The following is a 19,116-nucleotide window of genomic DNA, read 5'->3' on the forward strand; positions in this document are numbered from 1 at the left end:
GATTACTTATGTTTTGTGTCCTTTCTCTCTCCTTTAACTCTCCAGCATTTACTTGCCAACTCAAGGAAAGCGTTTTCCAGATTTTCATGGGATATGGCTTGGTCTCAAAATGAGAGTGCCCTGTGGCCACTTACCTAAGTGCTTTCAGGCTCTAGAATGAAACAGCTCCACTCTCTATTTCTCCAACTCTCCCTATTGCCCCCTGCCAAAAAAAAATGTAAAAGTTTAAGCTGTTGCTACCCCCATTTAGAAATTAAGATAGTCCAAGATTTAATAGTAGAAAGAATAAGTAAAATATTGATAGAGCTTTATTTACATTTATTTGTGTCACTTTAGAAACCATAAAATACGTCCTTATGTCCTCTCTATGTGTTCTTATTTTTATGCACAGAACAACCAAACATTTATATAACTCAAAACCAAAGAAGTTTGTTTTACTATAACATTTGTTTGATACATTTTAAATACAGCACCCTCCCTGCACCTGGATGTGTTCACCAGCTCAAAAATTTTCTTAAACCCCATCCTTTTAGGATTTTTGTGCAGGCTTCATCACACAGGCATGATCCATCATCATAGAATCAATTTCTGGCTCCTCTTGCCCTCCTAGAGGATGGAAGTGGGCTGGGGCTGAAAATTTCAAGCTTCTAAACATGGCTTGGTCTTTCTGGTGACCAGCCCCCATCCTGAAGCACTCTAGGAACCTACCTCATGAGAATAAAAGATGGATCTAACACCCTGGAAATTCCAAGGGATTTAGAAGCTCTGTTTCAGGAACTGGGATCAAAGACCAAATATTAGAACAAAAGATGACCTTAGTACCTTTATCACTTAGGAAATTATAAGGGGTTTTGGAGCTCTATTACAGGAACCAAAGGCAGAAAACAATATATAATTTCTATTTTACAAAGAGTAAAGGACATTGAGGCAGAACAGTAAGGCAAGGAGTATAGGAATAGGGTGGTATCTGAAGGGAGAGTGAGGTGTGAGGTCAGGTAGCAGAGGATCCAGATGAAGGGTTGAAGCTGACTGTGTAAGAGAAAAGGAGTGACTGGCAGTGTAGAGTATCTGAGAGGGTAGAAAGCGATAGGGTCCAACTCAGATGGAGGAATTAGCCAAAACAAGAAGTATGGAGAGAAGGAGAATACAGTGTATGCAGCAGATATTTTCCAAAAGAGGATCTATTATTTGACCATGGAACTTTTATTCACAGAGCATTTTGAAGGACATACCAGTCCTTCAAAATATACTTGGGGAAATACTACCCTAAAACATAACTATCTTTTGAACTTTCTAAGGCGTTAGTTACTGTTCACTTGTTACACAAGAAGCTGTAACAGATACTGAAAATTGTTTCTTTTTTTTTCCTTAGTGCATTTTAATCCTGAATTATTTTTAGAGTAAATTAAGAGTAATTTTGGAGAAGGCAATGGCACCCACTCCAGTACTCTTGCCTGGAAAATCCCATGGACAGAGGAGCCTGGTAGGCTGCAGTCAGTCCATGGGGTCGCAGAGTCAGACACAACTGAGCGACTTCACTTTCACTTTTCACTTTCATGCATTGGAGAAGGAAATGGCAGTCCACTCCAATGTTCTTGCCTGGAGAATCCCAGGGACAGAGGGGCCTGGTGGGCTACCGTCTATGGGGTCGCACAGAGTTGGACATGACTGAAGCGACTTAGCAGCAGCAGCAAGAGTAATTTTAAATAGTGAAATGCTTTTTGTACTTTTTTAAGATTAGTCTACAAGAGCAAAGAAATTATATATTAATGTAGATTTATATTTTATTCACTTTTGCTAGATTCTTGTCATTAATTACATAGATTTTAATGTAAAGATGTTCTTTTGATAGAATTCATTTTGTATTGAGGTTAAAAGAAAATTTTACCTTGAAAATAAAGTTAGAACATCCTAAAGTTTTTTTTTAGTGAATTGGTTCATTAAATTCTGAACCACTAAATCCTGAGCTTTGTAGTTCATAAATAGTATCTGTTATCTCCTTTAATCTGGCAACCACAAAAAACTTCCTGCAGAGAAACAACTTACATTTTAGCATTTTGCTTGCTTACCTTTCTGCTTTTTAATGTTTTTCTTCCACCCTAAACGTTTGTTGAAGGTGATGCTCATGCCACATGATCATGTTACTGGAAAGTAATGTTGGGAGATTTGTGAAAGAAAGGAGAAAAAAAATGCTTTCTACTGAAAAAGAAATGGGTCAGTAGACCACAAGATCTAATGTTGAATTCTGTGCTCACACTAAAGGCATATGTCAAGACTCCTGCCTTCTTAGTCACCAAGTAACTTCTTAAGAATACTGTTCTTTTCTTTAATAGATCACATTCTAATCACTTTATGACTTCAGTATATTTTTTAGAGCATGGAGTAGCGATACCAAACTCATTTATCATTTAGTCTGTCTCCACTTATTCCCATTATATTAATCAGAATGTTGTAATCATTTTATTCTTCAAATATTCATCAAAGCTTCCTTGTTTTAAGGCCCTGTACAGAGTGTATCCAAAGTACAAAGGTGAAAGAGGCATAGTCTCTTTCCTGAAGGATTTTATAGTCTCTTAGGGGAAATAAGAGAAAAAGATAAATGTCTACAGACAGAATACAATCAGCATGTTAATTGTACCAGTAACTCTGCACAAAACTGCAAGTAACATTTCTTAGATTTTCCTAGTTGTTCAAACTACTCTTTCTGTCCAGTTACTCAGAAGTAATAAACATTTATGGTGTTTCCAGTTTATTTATAATGTTGTTAATATTGTTTTTCTTAGTTTTAGCTAACACTTATTAAGAATTTTGCAAATGCCAGGAACTAGTCTGAGTACCATACATACATTATCTCATTTAATCCTCATCAGAATCTTATTATTTTCACCTTGCAGATGGAGAAACTGAGGGTTAGAGAATTCAAGAAACTTGCCTGTGATAAATTTACAACCAGTAAATGTCAGATTTGAGCTGCAGACCTAGGCTCTCTAATGTCAGAGGCTTATCTTAATTACTCTATTACATTCTCTCTCTATGGACCTTGCCAATACCTCTGCTCTTTTAACAGAGGGAAACAGCTTCAGGATTGAAAGGAAAGCCATCAACAGTGTCTGTTCATTTATTTTAATTAGCTGTTGACATGATCTTAAAACAGAAAATAGTCTGCCAAAGAGTTCAAACTTACTATCACCGTGGTTGTGTGTCCTTGTACACACAGCTTCTTTAGTGTGGCTCGTTCTTCTCACTCTTCATAGCTCAGCTTCAGAATCCTCTCTAGGAAGTTCCCCCATCTCTCTGTCTGCCCCACCACCCAGGAGGTCCTCTTTCTCCCACTATGTTGTCCTCGTCTGTGTGCTCTCCAAGCAGCCTGCTTTCATCCCTGTCATAGCACCAGTTGTATGATTGAATTGTCTACATTGTTTGATAAAAGGGACTGTTCTTCATTTTAGCAATCTCAATGTCCAACACAGTGTCTGGCCTGTGGTGAGTATGCGAAAACTGTTAGATGGATGGATGTTTGACTCAAGTGTTTTGAGGCTTGTGCAAAACACTCTGGAAGCCACCTCACATCACTTTGATAGTGGTGCTTATGGGGGACAATGTACCTTTTGGTTCTCCAGGGTTTCTGGTGAATAACAAGTGCTTTTCATTTCCCTGAAGCCTTGAGGTCATAGGTGGCGGAGGAAGGAGGGAATGCTGCTAGTAGATTCTCCGAGTGGGGTGGAGGACACGGGTGTTCTGCTTCCTTCCCTCCCTAGTGAGAACAGGGCCATGCTTTAAAGTTAGGGGTAAGATAGTGTCAAACGTGTAACCTCAGAGTCTGTCAGTAGCCCACTGTTGACTGATTGGGACCTCTGACAGGTGCTGGCCAGGTCCACACTGTTCGGAGCCATAGTTTTTTTATGCAACTTTATATCCCCACCAATCAGCAAGTTTGAACCTTTGTAGCTCATTGTGAAGATCATTCCTAAGTGTTTACCCCTAACTTGAAATCCGTATCTTCTTCATCATAAGTTTGTAGACTAGCAGCACCATCATCTGTCAGATGGCTGGAAAACTGTACCCTTTCCCCCACCATTTATTGACTGGATGACTGTAAGTAAGACAGTGGAGCTTCTTTGGGCCTCAGTCCTCTCCTTTTGAAAGTGAGAGTCCTGTTTTTTGTGTTCCTGAGACCATGGAACTAAACTGGATTATTTCTCAAGGTCCATTCTCTATCCGTTTTAAGATACATAATTTATATGAATTACTTATCAGTGTGCCATTGTTCACTGAGAGGGCTGATCAAAATATTTTTCCCCTCTAGAGATTATGTATTTGCCATTGGTTTGCCATTTAGCAGTGCTCAAATTCTAACACATGAATGTATTGCATTTAGTGTGTTGATTTTTAACCCCAAAGTTTCCTGGTATTAGGATTATTAATATCACATGGAGGCCTCTTATGATGATTGTTTTTCTTATATATTTTTCTTTAGGGGTAAGGGCCTAATATGCTAAGCAAGAATATACTGCCAGAGTATTTACCTAAGGACACCTAGTACCTTTGGGGCATGTTACATCAATCAACACATGAGATAAAGGCTGAAATGTTTTTATCTAGGCCCTTCAACTCTCTACTCTCAAAAAAAAAGTTCTTAAGCATTATGTAAAAGCGCTTATACTTTACCAAAAGCCTTACTTCCTGAAAACAGAAATCAGATTTTAAGAGTTAAGAACTATAGTCATCAGAAAAAGGTATCTCCTTCGGTATTACCATAAATACATAAATAGATCATTGTCCTGTTCTCCACCAAGAAAGAAATGCAAAGTATACAACATTTTAACAGTGAGAGTATCTGTCAATGGGCTCCTAACCCCCCCAACTCTATCCTTATTCTACTGTTCCATACAACTGCAACCTTCCTGTTAGTTGGGGTTGTTTTTTTTTTAACATTTTATTATGAAAATTTTTAAAATACATCAAAGTTTAAAGAATTTTATAGTGGATATCTACATACTCAACTCTTTGATTCTACTATTACCATTTTACTATCTTCTTTAGGTGTCTGTTGTTCTGTCTTCTGTCCATTCATAAGTTCATGTGGACTTTTTATGCATTTCAAAATAAATTACAGATGTCTATATTTATACCTATTCTCTCTTGATCAGTATTTTCATTTCTGCCAAAACTGACTGAACTCTAGTGTGTAGGCATGACCATTTCTGACTGACTCATTCAAGGCTTTACCCATATCACAAGCCTTTTCCTATAGTGCTGTTGGCCTGTATGAAGTGGTTTTCACAGAATAGACCAGTGACATTCTAGAGGGACATTCTAATCAGCACTATCCAATAGAAATATAATGTTATTTAAAATTTTCTAGTAGCCGCATTAAAAATGTTAAAAGTGAAAAGTTCACCTGTTTGGTAAAATAACTTCAGCTTTTTTTTAACCCATCGTAATCCAAAATAGCATTTCAAAATGTAATTAATACTTTAGTAATTACTAATGAAAATATTTTATATTCTATTTATATAGTAATTTTCATGGAAATCCAGTACATCTCAATTCTGACTAGTTCTATTTCAAGTGCTTAGTAGTAACTTTAGCCAATATATTGAACAGTATAGTTCTAGACCTTCAAACTTAATGGGTATACCATTCCTCCTCATAAATGTCCAATGTCTGAAAGTGCTGACAGAGCAGTCAAATTTCCTAATGAATGTGAAAGAAGTAGTGATATTCATCACAGCAAACCCTAATTATACCCTTTCATGTTGAGGCCATTTTTATTCTTCATTTCCTTGTCAGAAACTTCCCATTTTTTTCTTTCAATCACTTCTCATCTACACTCAGAGCTGAGTTACATTCCCTATACCAATATCGAGTGTATTTTACTACTTTTCTGCTACCCTTCTAATTTCAGGGTTTACCAGTTTGTCTTCTCTCATTTTTTGCTAGAACACTCTTTCTAGAACAGGTAAGAACTTTAAATTTCACTTGTAAAAATTAAGACTACATGCTAGTGTTAAAATATTAATGAGTCCAGTTATAAAAATTAAAAATTGATCTATGGTAGAATTGTTCTATATCCTGATTGCAGTATTAATTAAAAGTTGTAAAATTGTGTTTGTGTACCTGTATGCATGCATGCACACATACACAAGCACAAATGAAGAAATTGACTAGTTGTTATAAATTGAAGTTTTTACTTTATTGGCTAGAAGAAAGAGTTTTGTCTGAGTAACTGGAAAGATGTTCCTATCTATGAAGAGTAAAGGATCTCTTAATTATTTGTCAGAAGACAGCTATATGCTTTCTTTCACCACTCACAGAATGTTTTTAATTTTGGATCATGAAGATGTTTCATCTCATTCTCTGATTTCAGTTAGTATATTTTATCCAGAAAGTAGATGAAGAGAAGCCATAGGTCATACAAAATTTATCTGATTTCAGATACATCTGGGTGGTTTTTATTTTTAACTTTTAGCTTCTAGTTATGTGTTGACCAGCACATCGCAAAAACTTAGATTGGGAATTTGGCAGGAGTAGCAAAAATAACTAATAATTCCGATAGTGACAGAATTTTGGAGAAAGAGGCTCATGTTAATAAGTATTAATTGTCTTAAAAAATCTACATATGTGACTAGCTAGAAATACCTTAAATGTTGCCTAATTCAGGTATTGGATAAATAGATTGATTTGAATCCCTGGAAGACTAAGACATGTCTACTGAGTTTCTGATAAAAAGAGCAAAACAATTCCCCTCCTCCAGTTTTCTTGAGCAGAGCAAGTCACACACTGTAGGCTTCATGACCACATCACAGTGCATCTTTTTTTTTTTTTGTAAAAATATGGAACACTTCATGAATGTGTGTGTCATCATCGCATGGGGGCCATGCAAATCTTGTCTGTATCATTTCAATTTTAGTATATGTAGTGCCAAAGCGAGCACTCACATTACATCTTAATAGAACTAGCTCAGATGCCACCATGAAACTGATGAACATTTTTAGTGGGTGTATAACACTGAAAAGATTATTTTTTAATGTTTTTCTTAGATAATCATTTTATTTATGCTTTGCAGTTACCTTATTCATTTACTTGTTTTTGTTTCCTAACAGTTTCCCACCTACCAAGAATGTAAGTTCCATGAGAATAGGGACCTTACCCCTTTTGTTCACAGATGTATTCCAAGCACTTAAAACCATGCCGTGCACATAATGACTGCTCAGTAAATATTGTCAAAGAACGAGTGATTATCTTTATAGATTCAGCAGTAGATAATGATCAGCCAAGAGAAAATATCGCCAGGGCATATGCTCTGTATACTTCAGTGACTGTCAGTGCTGTTCATGATAAAAGCTACACCTTATCCTTTTCACTTATCAAAATATTTGTTTGTTTCTTTTGTCAATCATCTTTCGATGATGAGAAAAACAGGGTATTTCAAAGAATACTGTCTGTCAGGGAAGCAGGGTACTATTCAGATCTAGAAATAGGAAAATGATAAAAGCCAAAATAATACCTATATTATTTTGGGAAAAGCCAAAATAGCAAATACCTATAGTATTTTATATTTTGGGAAAGAGTTATGTACTGTTTTAGAAGAAGAAATTATCAATATACAGATGTCTGTTATCAATAGACAAATGCAGAGATTGTGAAGTTTTATAAATTCTTATTCTGATTTGTGTCAAGGAATAGGCAAGAATGGACATGTCTTTCTAAAACAATGCTTTTAAATGGCTGGGTGCCTAGATTGCCTATTGAGTATAGGCCTTCATACTAAAGATTGGAAGAGTTATTATTTTTTGTCTTTAAAAAAATTTTGTTGAATAAAAAATGGAAAGATCAGAAAAAATAAACTCTGGTTAGGATCTGATGTGGGGCTCTGTTCCCAACTCTGTTGCTACCTCCCTTTGTGATCTTGGGTGGTCTCTTTTTTTGAACCCCAATTTCCTTGTTTATAAAATGAGAAGACCAGGCTTAATAATCTTTAAAGATTCTCAGCTCTAAAAAACTTAATGATTCCATCAGGCTCCCCATGAACAGCAATGCATTTCTTCCAAAAGAGGGTGCTGTGGTTTTTCTGAGTGCTCTAGCATTTTCTTGAGAGGAACTGAAAAGAGGTGCAATCTCAGCTTAATTTCCTGTCTTTAGACTTTCCGCTTTTGAGAAATACTGATTCCTTAAATTTATTTTGGAGGAGGAAATGGCAATCCACTCCAGTACTCTTGCCTGGAAAATTCCATGGATGGAGGAGCATGGTAAGCTACAGTTCATGGGATTGCAGAGTCCGACACGACTGGGCAACTTCACTGAACTCACTAAATTTATTTAGTTGTTTAGTTGAGGTGACATAAACTAATTCTTGATGTTATTGATACTTTTAAAAGCTTTTTTTAATATGTTGATTTAGAAAATCTGGCAAATAAAATTTCTAAGAAGAAATAAAAAATACACAGTCTTAACAGTCAGTATTAACATTTTGGTGTATTTCTGAGGGTTTTTTTTTAATCATTCAATTTTTCCCATATCTATATCTAGAGAGAATGGGAGAGGAAGTAGAGATTTTATTTTGTTTTTGGCTTTTCCCATCTGGTGAGACTTTCTATAGAATTTGTTTTGGGAACTATTGTTTATATAGCCACATTCTTATTCAATATTTAGGTTGTTTCATATTTTAATATTAAAAATAGTGTTGTGAAGAATATCTTGGATGTGAATCTGTGACATAATATGTTCAGATTTCTGAATCAAAAGCTATAAACATTTTAAGGTTCTTGATACATTTGTCAAACTGCTTTCCTGAAATAAAGCCATTTTGATCAAATCATATATGGAATCATGCAATGTGTGACTTCTTATCTCAGGCTTCTTTCTCTTTTTTTAAAATTCAAGTATAATTGACATATAACACCATAGTTGCAGGTGTACAATGAAATGATTGGGTAATTGTATACACTGTGAAATGATCACCACAATTGGCTTCTTTTAATTAGCATGTTTTCAAGGTTTATCCATGTTGTAGCATGTATCAGTTCTTCATTTCTTTTTATCATCAAATAATATACCATTGTATAGATATACCACATTTTGTTTATACATTTATCAATTTTATTATTTTCACTTTGGGGTTATTATGAATAATAATGTGTATGAATATTTGTGTACAGACTTTTGTGTGGATATGTATTTTTGTTTCTCTTGGCTGTATATCTAGAAATTGAATTGCCAAGTCATATGGTAACTCTTTGTTTAATCATTTGAGGAACTATCAGACTGTTTTCCAGAGTGACCACACCATTTTACATTCCCACTAGTAAATATATAAGGGTTCTAATTTCTCCATATTCTCATTCACATTTGTTACTGTCTTAGTCATCTTAGTGGGTGTAAAGTGGTATCTTATTGTGGTTTTGATTTGCCCTGTTGGCTAATGATGTTGATCATCTGTTAATATGCTTATTATCTATTTGCTTATCTTCTTTGAAGAAATGGCTATTCAGATCTTTTGTCCATGTTTCAATTGGGTTAATTTTATTAATGAGTTGTAAGAATTTTTTATGTGTATTTTGGATACTGAACTTTTATCAGATATAGAATTTGTAAAAATTTTCTCTCATTCTATGGTTCTTTTTACTTTCTTAATGTGTCCTTGGGACCATAAAAATTTTGAATGTTGATATGCCAGCAAATTTGGAAAACTCAGCAGTGGCCACAAGACTGGTAATGGTTAGTTTTCATTCCAATCCCAAAGAAAGGCAATGCCAAAGAATGCTTAAACTACCGCACAATTGCACTCATCTCACACGCTAGTAAAGTAATGCTCAAAATTCTCCAAGCCAGGCTTCAGCAATACGTGAACCATGAATTTTCAGATGTTCAAGCTGGTTTTAGAAAAAGCAGAGGAACCAGAGATCAAATTGCCGACATCCGCTGGATCATGGAAAAAGCAAGAGAGTTCCAGAAAAACATCTATTTCTGCTTGATTGACTATGCCAAAGCCTTTGACTGTGTGGATCACAATCAACTGTGGAAAATTCTGAGAGAGATGGGAATACAGACCACCTGACCTGCCTCTTGAGAAACCTATATGCAGGTCAGGAAGCAACAGTTAGAACTGGACATGGAACAACAGACTGGTTCCAAATAGGAAAAGGTGTACATCAAGGCTGTATATTGTCACCCTGCTTATTTAACTTCTATGAAGAGTACATCATGAGAAACACTGGGCTGGAAGAAGCACAAGCTGGAATCAAGATTGCTGGGAGAAATATCAATAACCTCAGATATGCAGATAACACCACCCTTATGACAGAAAGTGAAGAACTAAAAAGCCTCTTGATGAAAGTGAAAGAGGAGAGTGAAAAAGTTGGCTTAAAGCTCAACATTCAGAAAACTCAGATCATGACATCCGGTCCCATCACTTCATGGAAAATAGATGGGGAAACAGTGGAAACAGTGCCAGACTTTATTTTGGGGGGCTCTAAAATCACTACAGATGGTGATTGCAGCCATGAAATTAAAAGACGCTTACTCCTTGGAAGGAAAGTTATGACCAACCTAGGTAGCATATTCAAAAGCAGAGACATTCCTTTGCCAACAAAGGTCCGTCTAGTCAAGGCTATGGTTTTTCCAGTAGTCATGTATGGATGTGAGAGTTGGACTATGAAGAAAACTGAGTGCTGAATAGATGCTTTTGAACTGTGGTGTTGGAGAAGACTCTTGAGAGTCCCTTAGACTGCAAGGAGATCCAACCAGTCCGTCCTAAACGAGATCAGTCCTGGGTGTTCATTGGAAGGACTGATGTTGAAGCTGAATCTCCAGTACTTTGTCCACCTCATGTGAAGAGTTGACTCATTGGAAAAGACCCTGATGCTGGGAGGGATTGGGGGCAGGAGGAGAAGGGGACGACCGAGGATGAGATGGCTGGATGGCATCACTGACTCGATGGACATGAGTTTGAGTGAACTCTGGGACTTGGTGATGGACAGGGAGGCCTGGTGTGCTGCGGTTCATGGGGTCACAAAGAGTCAGACAAAAGACTGAGCGACTGAACTGAACTGAACTGAATGTCTAATTTATCTAATATTTTTCTGTTGTTTTCATATCTTAAGAAACCATTGCCTAATCTAATATCATAAAATTTGTGCCTTGTTTTCTACAGTTTTATAGTTTCAGCTCTTACATTTAGAATTTTGATCAGTTTGAACTGATTTTTATATATGGCATAAAGTATGGACCTAACTTCGTTCTTTAGTTTATGGATCTCCAGTTTTCTGGCATAATTTGTTAAAAAAGCAATTCTTTCCTCAATTGAATTACCTTAGAACTCTTTTTAAAAACCAGTTGACCACATGCTCCCCCTGACCCCTGCCCTCCCTAAATCAATTGACCACAAAACTGAAGGTTTTAACAGACCTTCAGTTCTGTTTCATTGATCTTAATGTTTATTCTGAGGCTAGTACCATACAGTCTCGATTACTGTAGCTTTATAGTAGATTTTGAAATTGGCAAGTATAAGTCCTCCAACTTTTTCTTTTTCAAGATTGTTTTGCCTGTTTTGAGTCCATGTGAATTTTTAGAATCAGCTTGTCAGTTTCTACAAAGAAGCCATCTGAAATTTTGATAGGGATTGCATTGAATCTAGATATTTTTAGGTGTTTTAAAAATAAATGATGAGACTGGCATTTTTATATGTTTGTTAACAGTTATTTGAATTCATATCATTTCTGTAAGTTCATATGTTTATGCTTTTTTCTACTGAGCTTATTAATATTTATTTACTTAGTATGCACTCTTTTTAAATTAACTTATTGGCCCTTATGATATTTATTGTAGATATTTTCCCAATTTGCCTTTTCATGTTGCTTAGGGCTTCCCTGGTGTCTCAGATAGTAAAGAATCCACCTGCAATGCAGGAGACCTGTGTTCAAACCCTGGGTCAGGAAGATCCCTTGGAGAAGGGAATGGCTACCCACTTGAGTCGTCTTGCCCAGAAGAGCCCAGTGGGCTACAGTCCATGGGTTGCAAAGAGCTGGACATGACCGAGCAGCTAACATGTCACTTTTTTTTCATGAACTTTGGTATATAGAAATTTTGAGTTTTTAAGAAATCAGGTCATTTTTTTTTCCTTTTTTTTTTTTAAATTTAGAAAATCTTGCTTCTTCCTGAATTCATTCTTAGTAAAGCAGGTGAACCTTGGCCACTTTGATCCAGAAAGTCAGGTTAGTTAAACAGTTTAAAGTTAGATTATTACATTTTTAAACTCACTTATTCTTAAAATATATATGTTTTGTTAGTATTTAAAAAAAAACAAATTTTAAAATAATTTATAATACATCAATCTATCTTAATCCCTTGTTTTTTTGTGTGTTATTTTTGTAAGTAAGCCAGCAAGAAAAACACCAATTCAGTATACTAACACATATATATGGAATTTAGAAAGATGGTAACAATAACCCTACATGCGAGATAGCAAAAGAGACGCAGATGTACAGAACAGACTTTTTGACTCTGTGGGAGAGGGAGAGGGCCGGATGATTTGGGAGAATGGCATTGAAACATGTATAATATCATATAAGAAACAAATCGCCAGTCTAGGTTCAATGCAGGATGCTTGGGGCTGGTGCACTGGGGTAACACAGATGGATGGTGTGGGGAGGGAGGTAGGAGAGGGGTTCAGGAGTGGGAACTTATGTACACCCATGGCAGATTCATGTTGATGTATGGCAAAACCAATACAGTATTGTAAAGTAAAAAAAAAAAAAAAAATTAATAAAAAAATAATCATAAAAAGCAAAAAAAAAAAAAGAAAAAAGAAACTTACCAGTTTAATGCAATTACTGTATCTTCCATGGATGAATGTCTCTTTCCTTGCCTGATCATCAATTGAGATAAAATAAAATTATATATAAAATATTGAAAAAAAACTCACTTATTCTTAAAATATATGTAATAGACATGTTTTGTTGGTATTAAAAAAAAAACAAATTTTAAAATAATTTATAATACATCAATCTATCTTAATCCCTTGGGTTTTTTGTGTTATTTTTGTTTTCCCACAAACCTCACCAAAATATCTTGCTATTATATGTAATAGTTACTATGATAAAAGAGTATTCTATGCACATTCCTGTCATTGTGCATTCAGCACAACAGTGTAACTTCAAGTTCTTACATACAGCCTCCTTTAGGAAGAGTATATTCTTGATTCTCCTGTTTCTACTTTTAATTCTGAAAAAAGAGTTTAATTTGGCTTTCTTTTCCTATGCACTCTGTTCTTACTTCTTTCCATGCATCAGAAACTGTAAAAAGAAGAGTAGTTATTCTTCTCTCTACCCTCCCCCATCCCACTGCAGCCTTTTCTTTCTCTCTCATTCTCTCTTTTTTCTCTATTTCTCTTGTTCTTTCCTTTTGCTTCTCATTCTAATTGGCCAGCTTTGAGCTACAGAGTTTCTTCTTTTTGTGTGTGCTGAATTAACCCACTACCCCTTTCATCTTCATTCTTTTTTAAAAAAATTAATTTTTAATTGACTTATAGTTGATTTATAATTGTTCAGGTATATAGCAAAGTGATTCATTTATATATATGTATATTCTTTTTCATATTATTTTCCATTATAGATTATTACAAGATACTGAATATCATTCCCTGTTCTGTATATTAGGTGCTTGTTGGTTGTGTATTTTATATATAGTAATGTGTATCTGTTAATCCCAAATTCCTAATTTATCCCTCACCCCTCTTTACCCTTTGGTAACCATAAGTTCGTTTTCTATGTCTGTAAGTCTGTTTCTATTTTGCAAGTTCATTTGTATCATATTTTAGATTCTACGTATAAGTGATATCATGTGATACTTGTCTTTTTTTGTCTGACTTCACTTAGTATGATAATTTCTAGGTCAATCATCTGTTGACCTTTCACCTTCATTCTGACTCACTTTCTAAAGTATATCATTCCTGGTTCTACCTTAACAACGAATATTGGTATTACTGACATTTTAGGCCAGATAATTCTTTTTTGTGAGGTTATGTTATTCATTGTAGGATGTTTATCAGGATCCCTGGCCTCTCCCCAGTTAAATGCCAGTAGCATTCCCTCCCCACCTTTCTCAGTTGTGAATACCAGTGTTTCTAGACATTGCCAGATATCATGGGGACAAAACCATCCCTCAGTTAAGAATCCTGTAATTGACAAAGCAAACCAACTATTCTAGTTCCAAAATGTAAATTCCTATCTCAACTGTATTTTCTTCACTACCTTTTCTTACCTATTCCCCAACTAGAACCAAATAAAATTCTTCCTTTCTACCCATTAGATCTATAACTTGATGCCCTATCAGAAGCATCCCTTATATTAGCCATAGCATACATTTTGGCATTATGTACTTGACCCATGAGCAATCATTTATTAATTGAATGGCCTTATATCTCTCTGATAACTTCATCTATAAAAGGAGGATAAATACCTACTCATTGGATTTTTTTTAATTTAATTTTTTTTAGCACCAAAAGCATTTTGTATTGGGGTATAGCTAATTAAGAGTGTTGTGGTAGTTTGAGGTGAACAGTGAAGGGACTCAGCCATACATATACATGTATCCATTCTCCCCCAAATCCTCTCTCCCATCTAGGTTGGCGCATTAACATTGAGCAGAATTCCATGTGCTATACAGTCAGTTTTTGCTTGTTGTCCATTTTAAATATAGTAGTGTGTATATAACCTTTGCAAAGTCCTTAACTATCCTTTCCCCCTGGCAACCATGAGTTCGCTTTCTAAGTCTGTGAGTCTCTTTCTGTTTGTAAGTCAGTTCATTTGTATCATTTCTTTTTTAGGTTGCACATTTAAGGGATGTCATATATTTCTTCTCTGTCTGACTTACTTCACTTAGTATGACACTCTCTAGGTCCATCCATGTTGCTGCAAGTGGTCTTATTTCATTCTTTTTAATGGCTGCCTACTGATTGGATTTTAATGAGAATTAAATAAAAGAATGGGCTTCCCTGGTGGCTCAGTGGTAAAGAATCAGCCTGCAATGCAGGAGACATAGTTTTGATCCCTGGGTCAGGAAGATCTTGTGGAGAAGGAAATGGCAACCCACTCCAGTATACTCCCCTGGGAAATCTCATGGACAAAGAAGCCTGGCGGGCTACAGTCCATGGGGGTCACAAAAGAGTCAGGCGCTACTTAATGACTAAACAGCAACAAAAATAAAACAATGCTTTTTAATTGTTGACCACATTGTAAATGCTTAATTAAGAGTTGATGTTGTATTACCATCATCACTACTCCATTGCTCACATCCTCTATTGAGCTGCCTTTGAGATGGTACATAGACATATCTCAAAAATTGTCCCTGATTCTTCCACGCTATTCTTTCAAGCTAAAACTAGTCTCTCCCTCCTTGGAATTCCTTGGAAAAGTATTTTCTCTTTTTCTTGTAGCACTTGGCTCTCTTTACCTTATGTTATAGTTATTAATGTACATGTCTTTTCTTTACACTTGTCATTCTACTCCTTACAGTTCTCAATGTGTCTTTCACCCTCATAGTCCATCAACACATTCTCACATAGTATAGTAGTATTAGATATTTTGAATAAGTAAATAAACTTAGAAACTGAACTGGTGAACGAGCTCAGGGTGTTACTGAATTCAAGCTCTATTGCTTGCCACACAAAACAGGCCAGTAAATCAAGAGACGAGGTGTTGGGGCCAGGAATGGCAACTTTATTGGGAAATCCAGCAGACTGAGAAGATAGTAGACTGGTGTCCCTAAAACCATTTTTTCCAAGTTTGGATGCTAGTTCTTTTATAGAACAGAGAGAAGGGTAAAGAAGTAAAGCAAAAAAAAAAAAAAAAAAAAAGACCCAAAACAGTTCAGTTCAGTTGCTCAGTTGTGTCTGTCTCTGCAACCCCATGAACCACAGCACACCAGGCCTCCCTGTCCATCACCAACTCCCAGAGTTTATGCAAACCCATGTCCATTGAGTCAGTGATGCCATCCAACTATCTCATCCTCTGTCGTCCCGTTCTCCTCCTGCCCTCAGTCTTTCACAGCATCAGGGTCTCTTCAGATGAGTCAGCTCTTTGCATCAGGTGGCCAAAGGATTGGAGTTTCAGCTTCAACATCAGTCTTTCCAATGAACACCCAGGACTGATCTCGTTTAGGATGGACTGGTTGTATCTCCTTGCAGTTCAAGGGACTCTCAAGAGTCTTCTCCAACACCACAGTTCAAAAGCATTAATTCTTCGGCACTCAGCTTTCTTTATAGTCCAACTCTCACATCCATATATGACTACTGGAAAACCATAGCCTTGACTAAACAGACCTTTGTTGGCAAAGTAATGTCTCTGCTTTTTAATATGCTGTCTACGTTGGTCATAACTTTCCTTCCAAGGAGTAAGTGTCTTTTAATTTCATGGCTGCAGTCACCATCTGCAGTGATTTTGGAGCCCAGAAAAATAAAGTCTGGCACTGTTTCCATTGTTTCCCCATCTATTTCCCATGAAGTGATGGGACCGGATGCCATGATCTTCGTTTTCTGAATGATGAGCTTTAAGCCAACTTTTTCACTCTCCTCTTTCACTTTCATCAAGAGGCTCTTTAGTTCTGCTTCACTTTCTGACATAAGGGTGGTGTCATCTGCGTAACAGTAAGTTGTTGCAAATATTTCCTGGTTTTAGCCGGACTTTAGAGGGGATGTGCTATTTTTTTCTTTCTTGCAGCCATTCACAGGTGGGCCTGGCCAGGATGTTTCCTGTGAACTTAAACAAAGATTTTAGTTTAACATAGGCATGGGAGGCAGGGTTCCCAGAAATAGACCATTATATATACTTTAAGCTACAGGCAATGGGATGGCAGCAAAAGCAATAGAATACAGAGGTTAATGTAGAAGAAACAATAGAATAAGGATTTAGATTTGTTCTTCCCTATTACAAGGGTAGCTTATTCTAACACCAGCAGAATAGTAACTTGGGAGATAGGATGACAGACTGGTTAAGAGCACAGAGCATAGTTAATGGGATTTGGATCTACCACTTATTATCTGTGTGCAGCCAACTCTTATCATATACTGGACTGTTCAATAAAATGGTTTTGTGATCAGCAAATAAAACTTTAGTAGGAAAAAAAAATAAAAATAATTTAGAGATGTGAATCACATTCTTTGGTGCCGTACAATCAAGATGTATCCCTTTGTTTTAGTTGTACTGTCCCCCTTTTTAATTAACCACTAGGAAACAGGTATGAAATTGGAACTTTATTATTTTGGAATATTTACATTTTCTTCAAGAACTCGTGAAGTACTACTCACAGACTTTTCTAAGCCCCTTTTGTAAATTAACAGCAAGTTAAGGATAGAGTGAGATGGACCCATAGTGACATTTTTTCTACAAAGTGACATAAAACATACATGAAAGCTAGGGCCTACGTTTGAAAGTGTTTAGACTCTGGGTGTAAACAGATTCTAACATTTGAAAGTGTTTTCTACATTTGAAAAGTGTTTTATGGCCACTCAGAAGATAGTTTAGACCCTACCTGCATGATTTGGCTCAGCTACTATTTCCTCTGTGACCATGATATTTGAATGGAGTCTACATCTAACAGCACCCTACATGTTAGACACAGCTTCATGTATTTTCTAGAGACAGGCTGGTACTATGAATTTTATAATATCACAGTGAATTTGTTGCAGGAAGGGGGACCCCTTCCAGGGCCTGAAACTGGACTCTTGTCTAACACTCGGAAATGAATTGTCCGAGGAGACACATGTGCTGACCAAGCAAGAGATTTTATTGGGCAAGGGCACCCAGGTGGAGAGCAGTAGGGTAAGGGAACCCAGGAGAACTGCTCTGCCGCGTGGCTTGCAGTCTCGGGTTTTATGGTGATGGGATTAGTTTCCGGGTGGTCTTTGGCCAATCATTCTAATTCAGGGTCTTTCCTGGTGGTGCACACATTGCTCAGCCAAGATGGATGCTGGTGAGAGGGATTCTGGGAAGTGGACGTTCATGCGGTGTCTCCTTTCCACCTTTCCCAAACACTTCCGGTTGGTGGTGGCTTATTAGTTCCGTATTCCATATCAGGATCTCCTGTCATAAAACAACTCATGCAAATGGTTACTATGGTGCCTGGCCAGGGTGGGCGGTTTCAATCAGTGTGCTTCCCCTAACAAATTTACCTGTGAATTTCTATATGCTTACTTGCTTATATCAAAATGTATCTCCTTTTGTCTATTGCCTGGAGAGTAGAGGTATCAGTTTCTAGAAACACTGCAGAAAAACTTTCCTAAGTGGTGGCTTTCCACATGGACCCTGTTATTACTTTTTTCCACAAGGCAGGAAGTGAGTAGAACAAAGATTCTTAGATTTAGAAAATCTTACAAGTCTACTTGTCTGAGTTCCCCCTGCCTCTGTCTTCACGTGACTGCCTTATCTGTCTCCTGGCTTCTTTCCTTCTGTGTCTTGCAAGGTTAATGGATGCAGGACTCACCTGGATAGTTTAGAATGATGTCATCTCAGAGATCCTTAACTTGATTACACTTGAAAATTTTTCTCAAATAAGATCTCATTCACTGATTAAGGCCATGGATATGTCTTTCTGAGGCACACTGTTCAGTACTGCACTCCCAGTCTCGCTCCACATTCTGCCAGGTTAATTTACAGCATGCTAACAAATTGTGAAACATTGATAAGTATTTGGTGATAAGTATTTTGATATACTGATGTGTTTAAAAAGCAAGAGTGTTCCAGAAAAACATCTACTTGTACTTTATTGACTACGCCAAAGCCTTTGACTATGTGGCTTACAAAAAACTGTGGAAAATTCTTATAAAGAGATGGGAATACCAGACCACCTGACCTGCCTCCTAAGAAATCTGTATGCAGGTCAAGAAGCAACAGTTAGAACTAGACATGGAACAACAGACTTGCTCCAGATCGGGAAAGGAGTATGTCAAGGCTGTATATTGTCACTCTGCTTATTTAACTTATATGCAGAGTATATCATGCGAAATGCCGGACTGGATAAAGCACAAGCTGAAATCAAGTTTTGCCAGGAGAAATACCAATAACCTCAGATGTGCATATGACACCACCCTTATGGCAGAAATCAAAGAACTAAGAGCCT

The 19,116-nt window shown here is 36.6% G+C and overlaps 1 protein-coding gene and 1 non-coding gene across 9 annotated transcripts in view; one reads left to right on the plus strand and one right to left on the minus strand.

The window, feature by feature from the left end:
- Positions 1 to 19,116, plus strand: part of PRORP (protein only RNase P catalytic subunit) — a 135,352-nt gene that overhangs the window by 73,324 nt on the left and 42,912 nt on the right. The gene's annotated exons all lie outside the window — the stretch shown is intronic.
- LOC114109287 (U6 spliceosomal RNA) lies at positions 6,831 to 6,937 on the minus strand. The gene has a single exon (XR_003585960.2). It is a non-coding gene; the product is annotated as a U6 spliceosomal RNA (small nuclear RNA).

Source organism: Ovis aries, chromosome 18 (assembly GCF_016772045.2).
Source record: "Ovis aries strain OAR_USU_Benz2616 breed Rambouillet chromosome 18, ARS-UI_Ramb_v3.0, whole genome shotgun sequence".
NCBI classification, from domain to species: domain Eukaryota; kingdom Metazoa; phylum Chordata; class Mammalia; order Artiodactyla; family Bovidae; genus Ovis; species Ovis aries.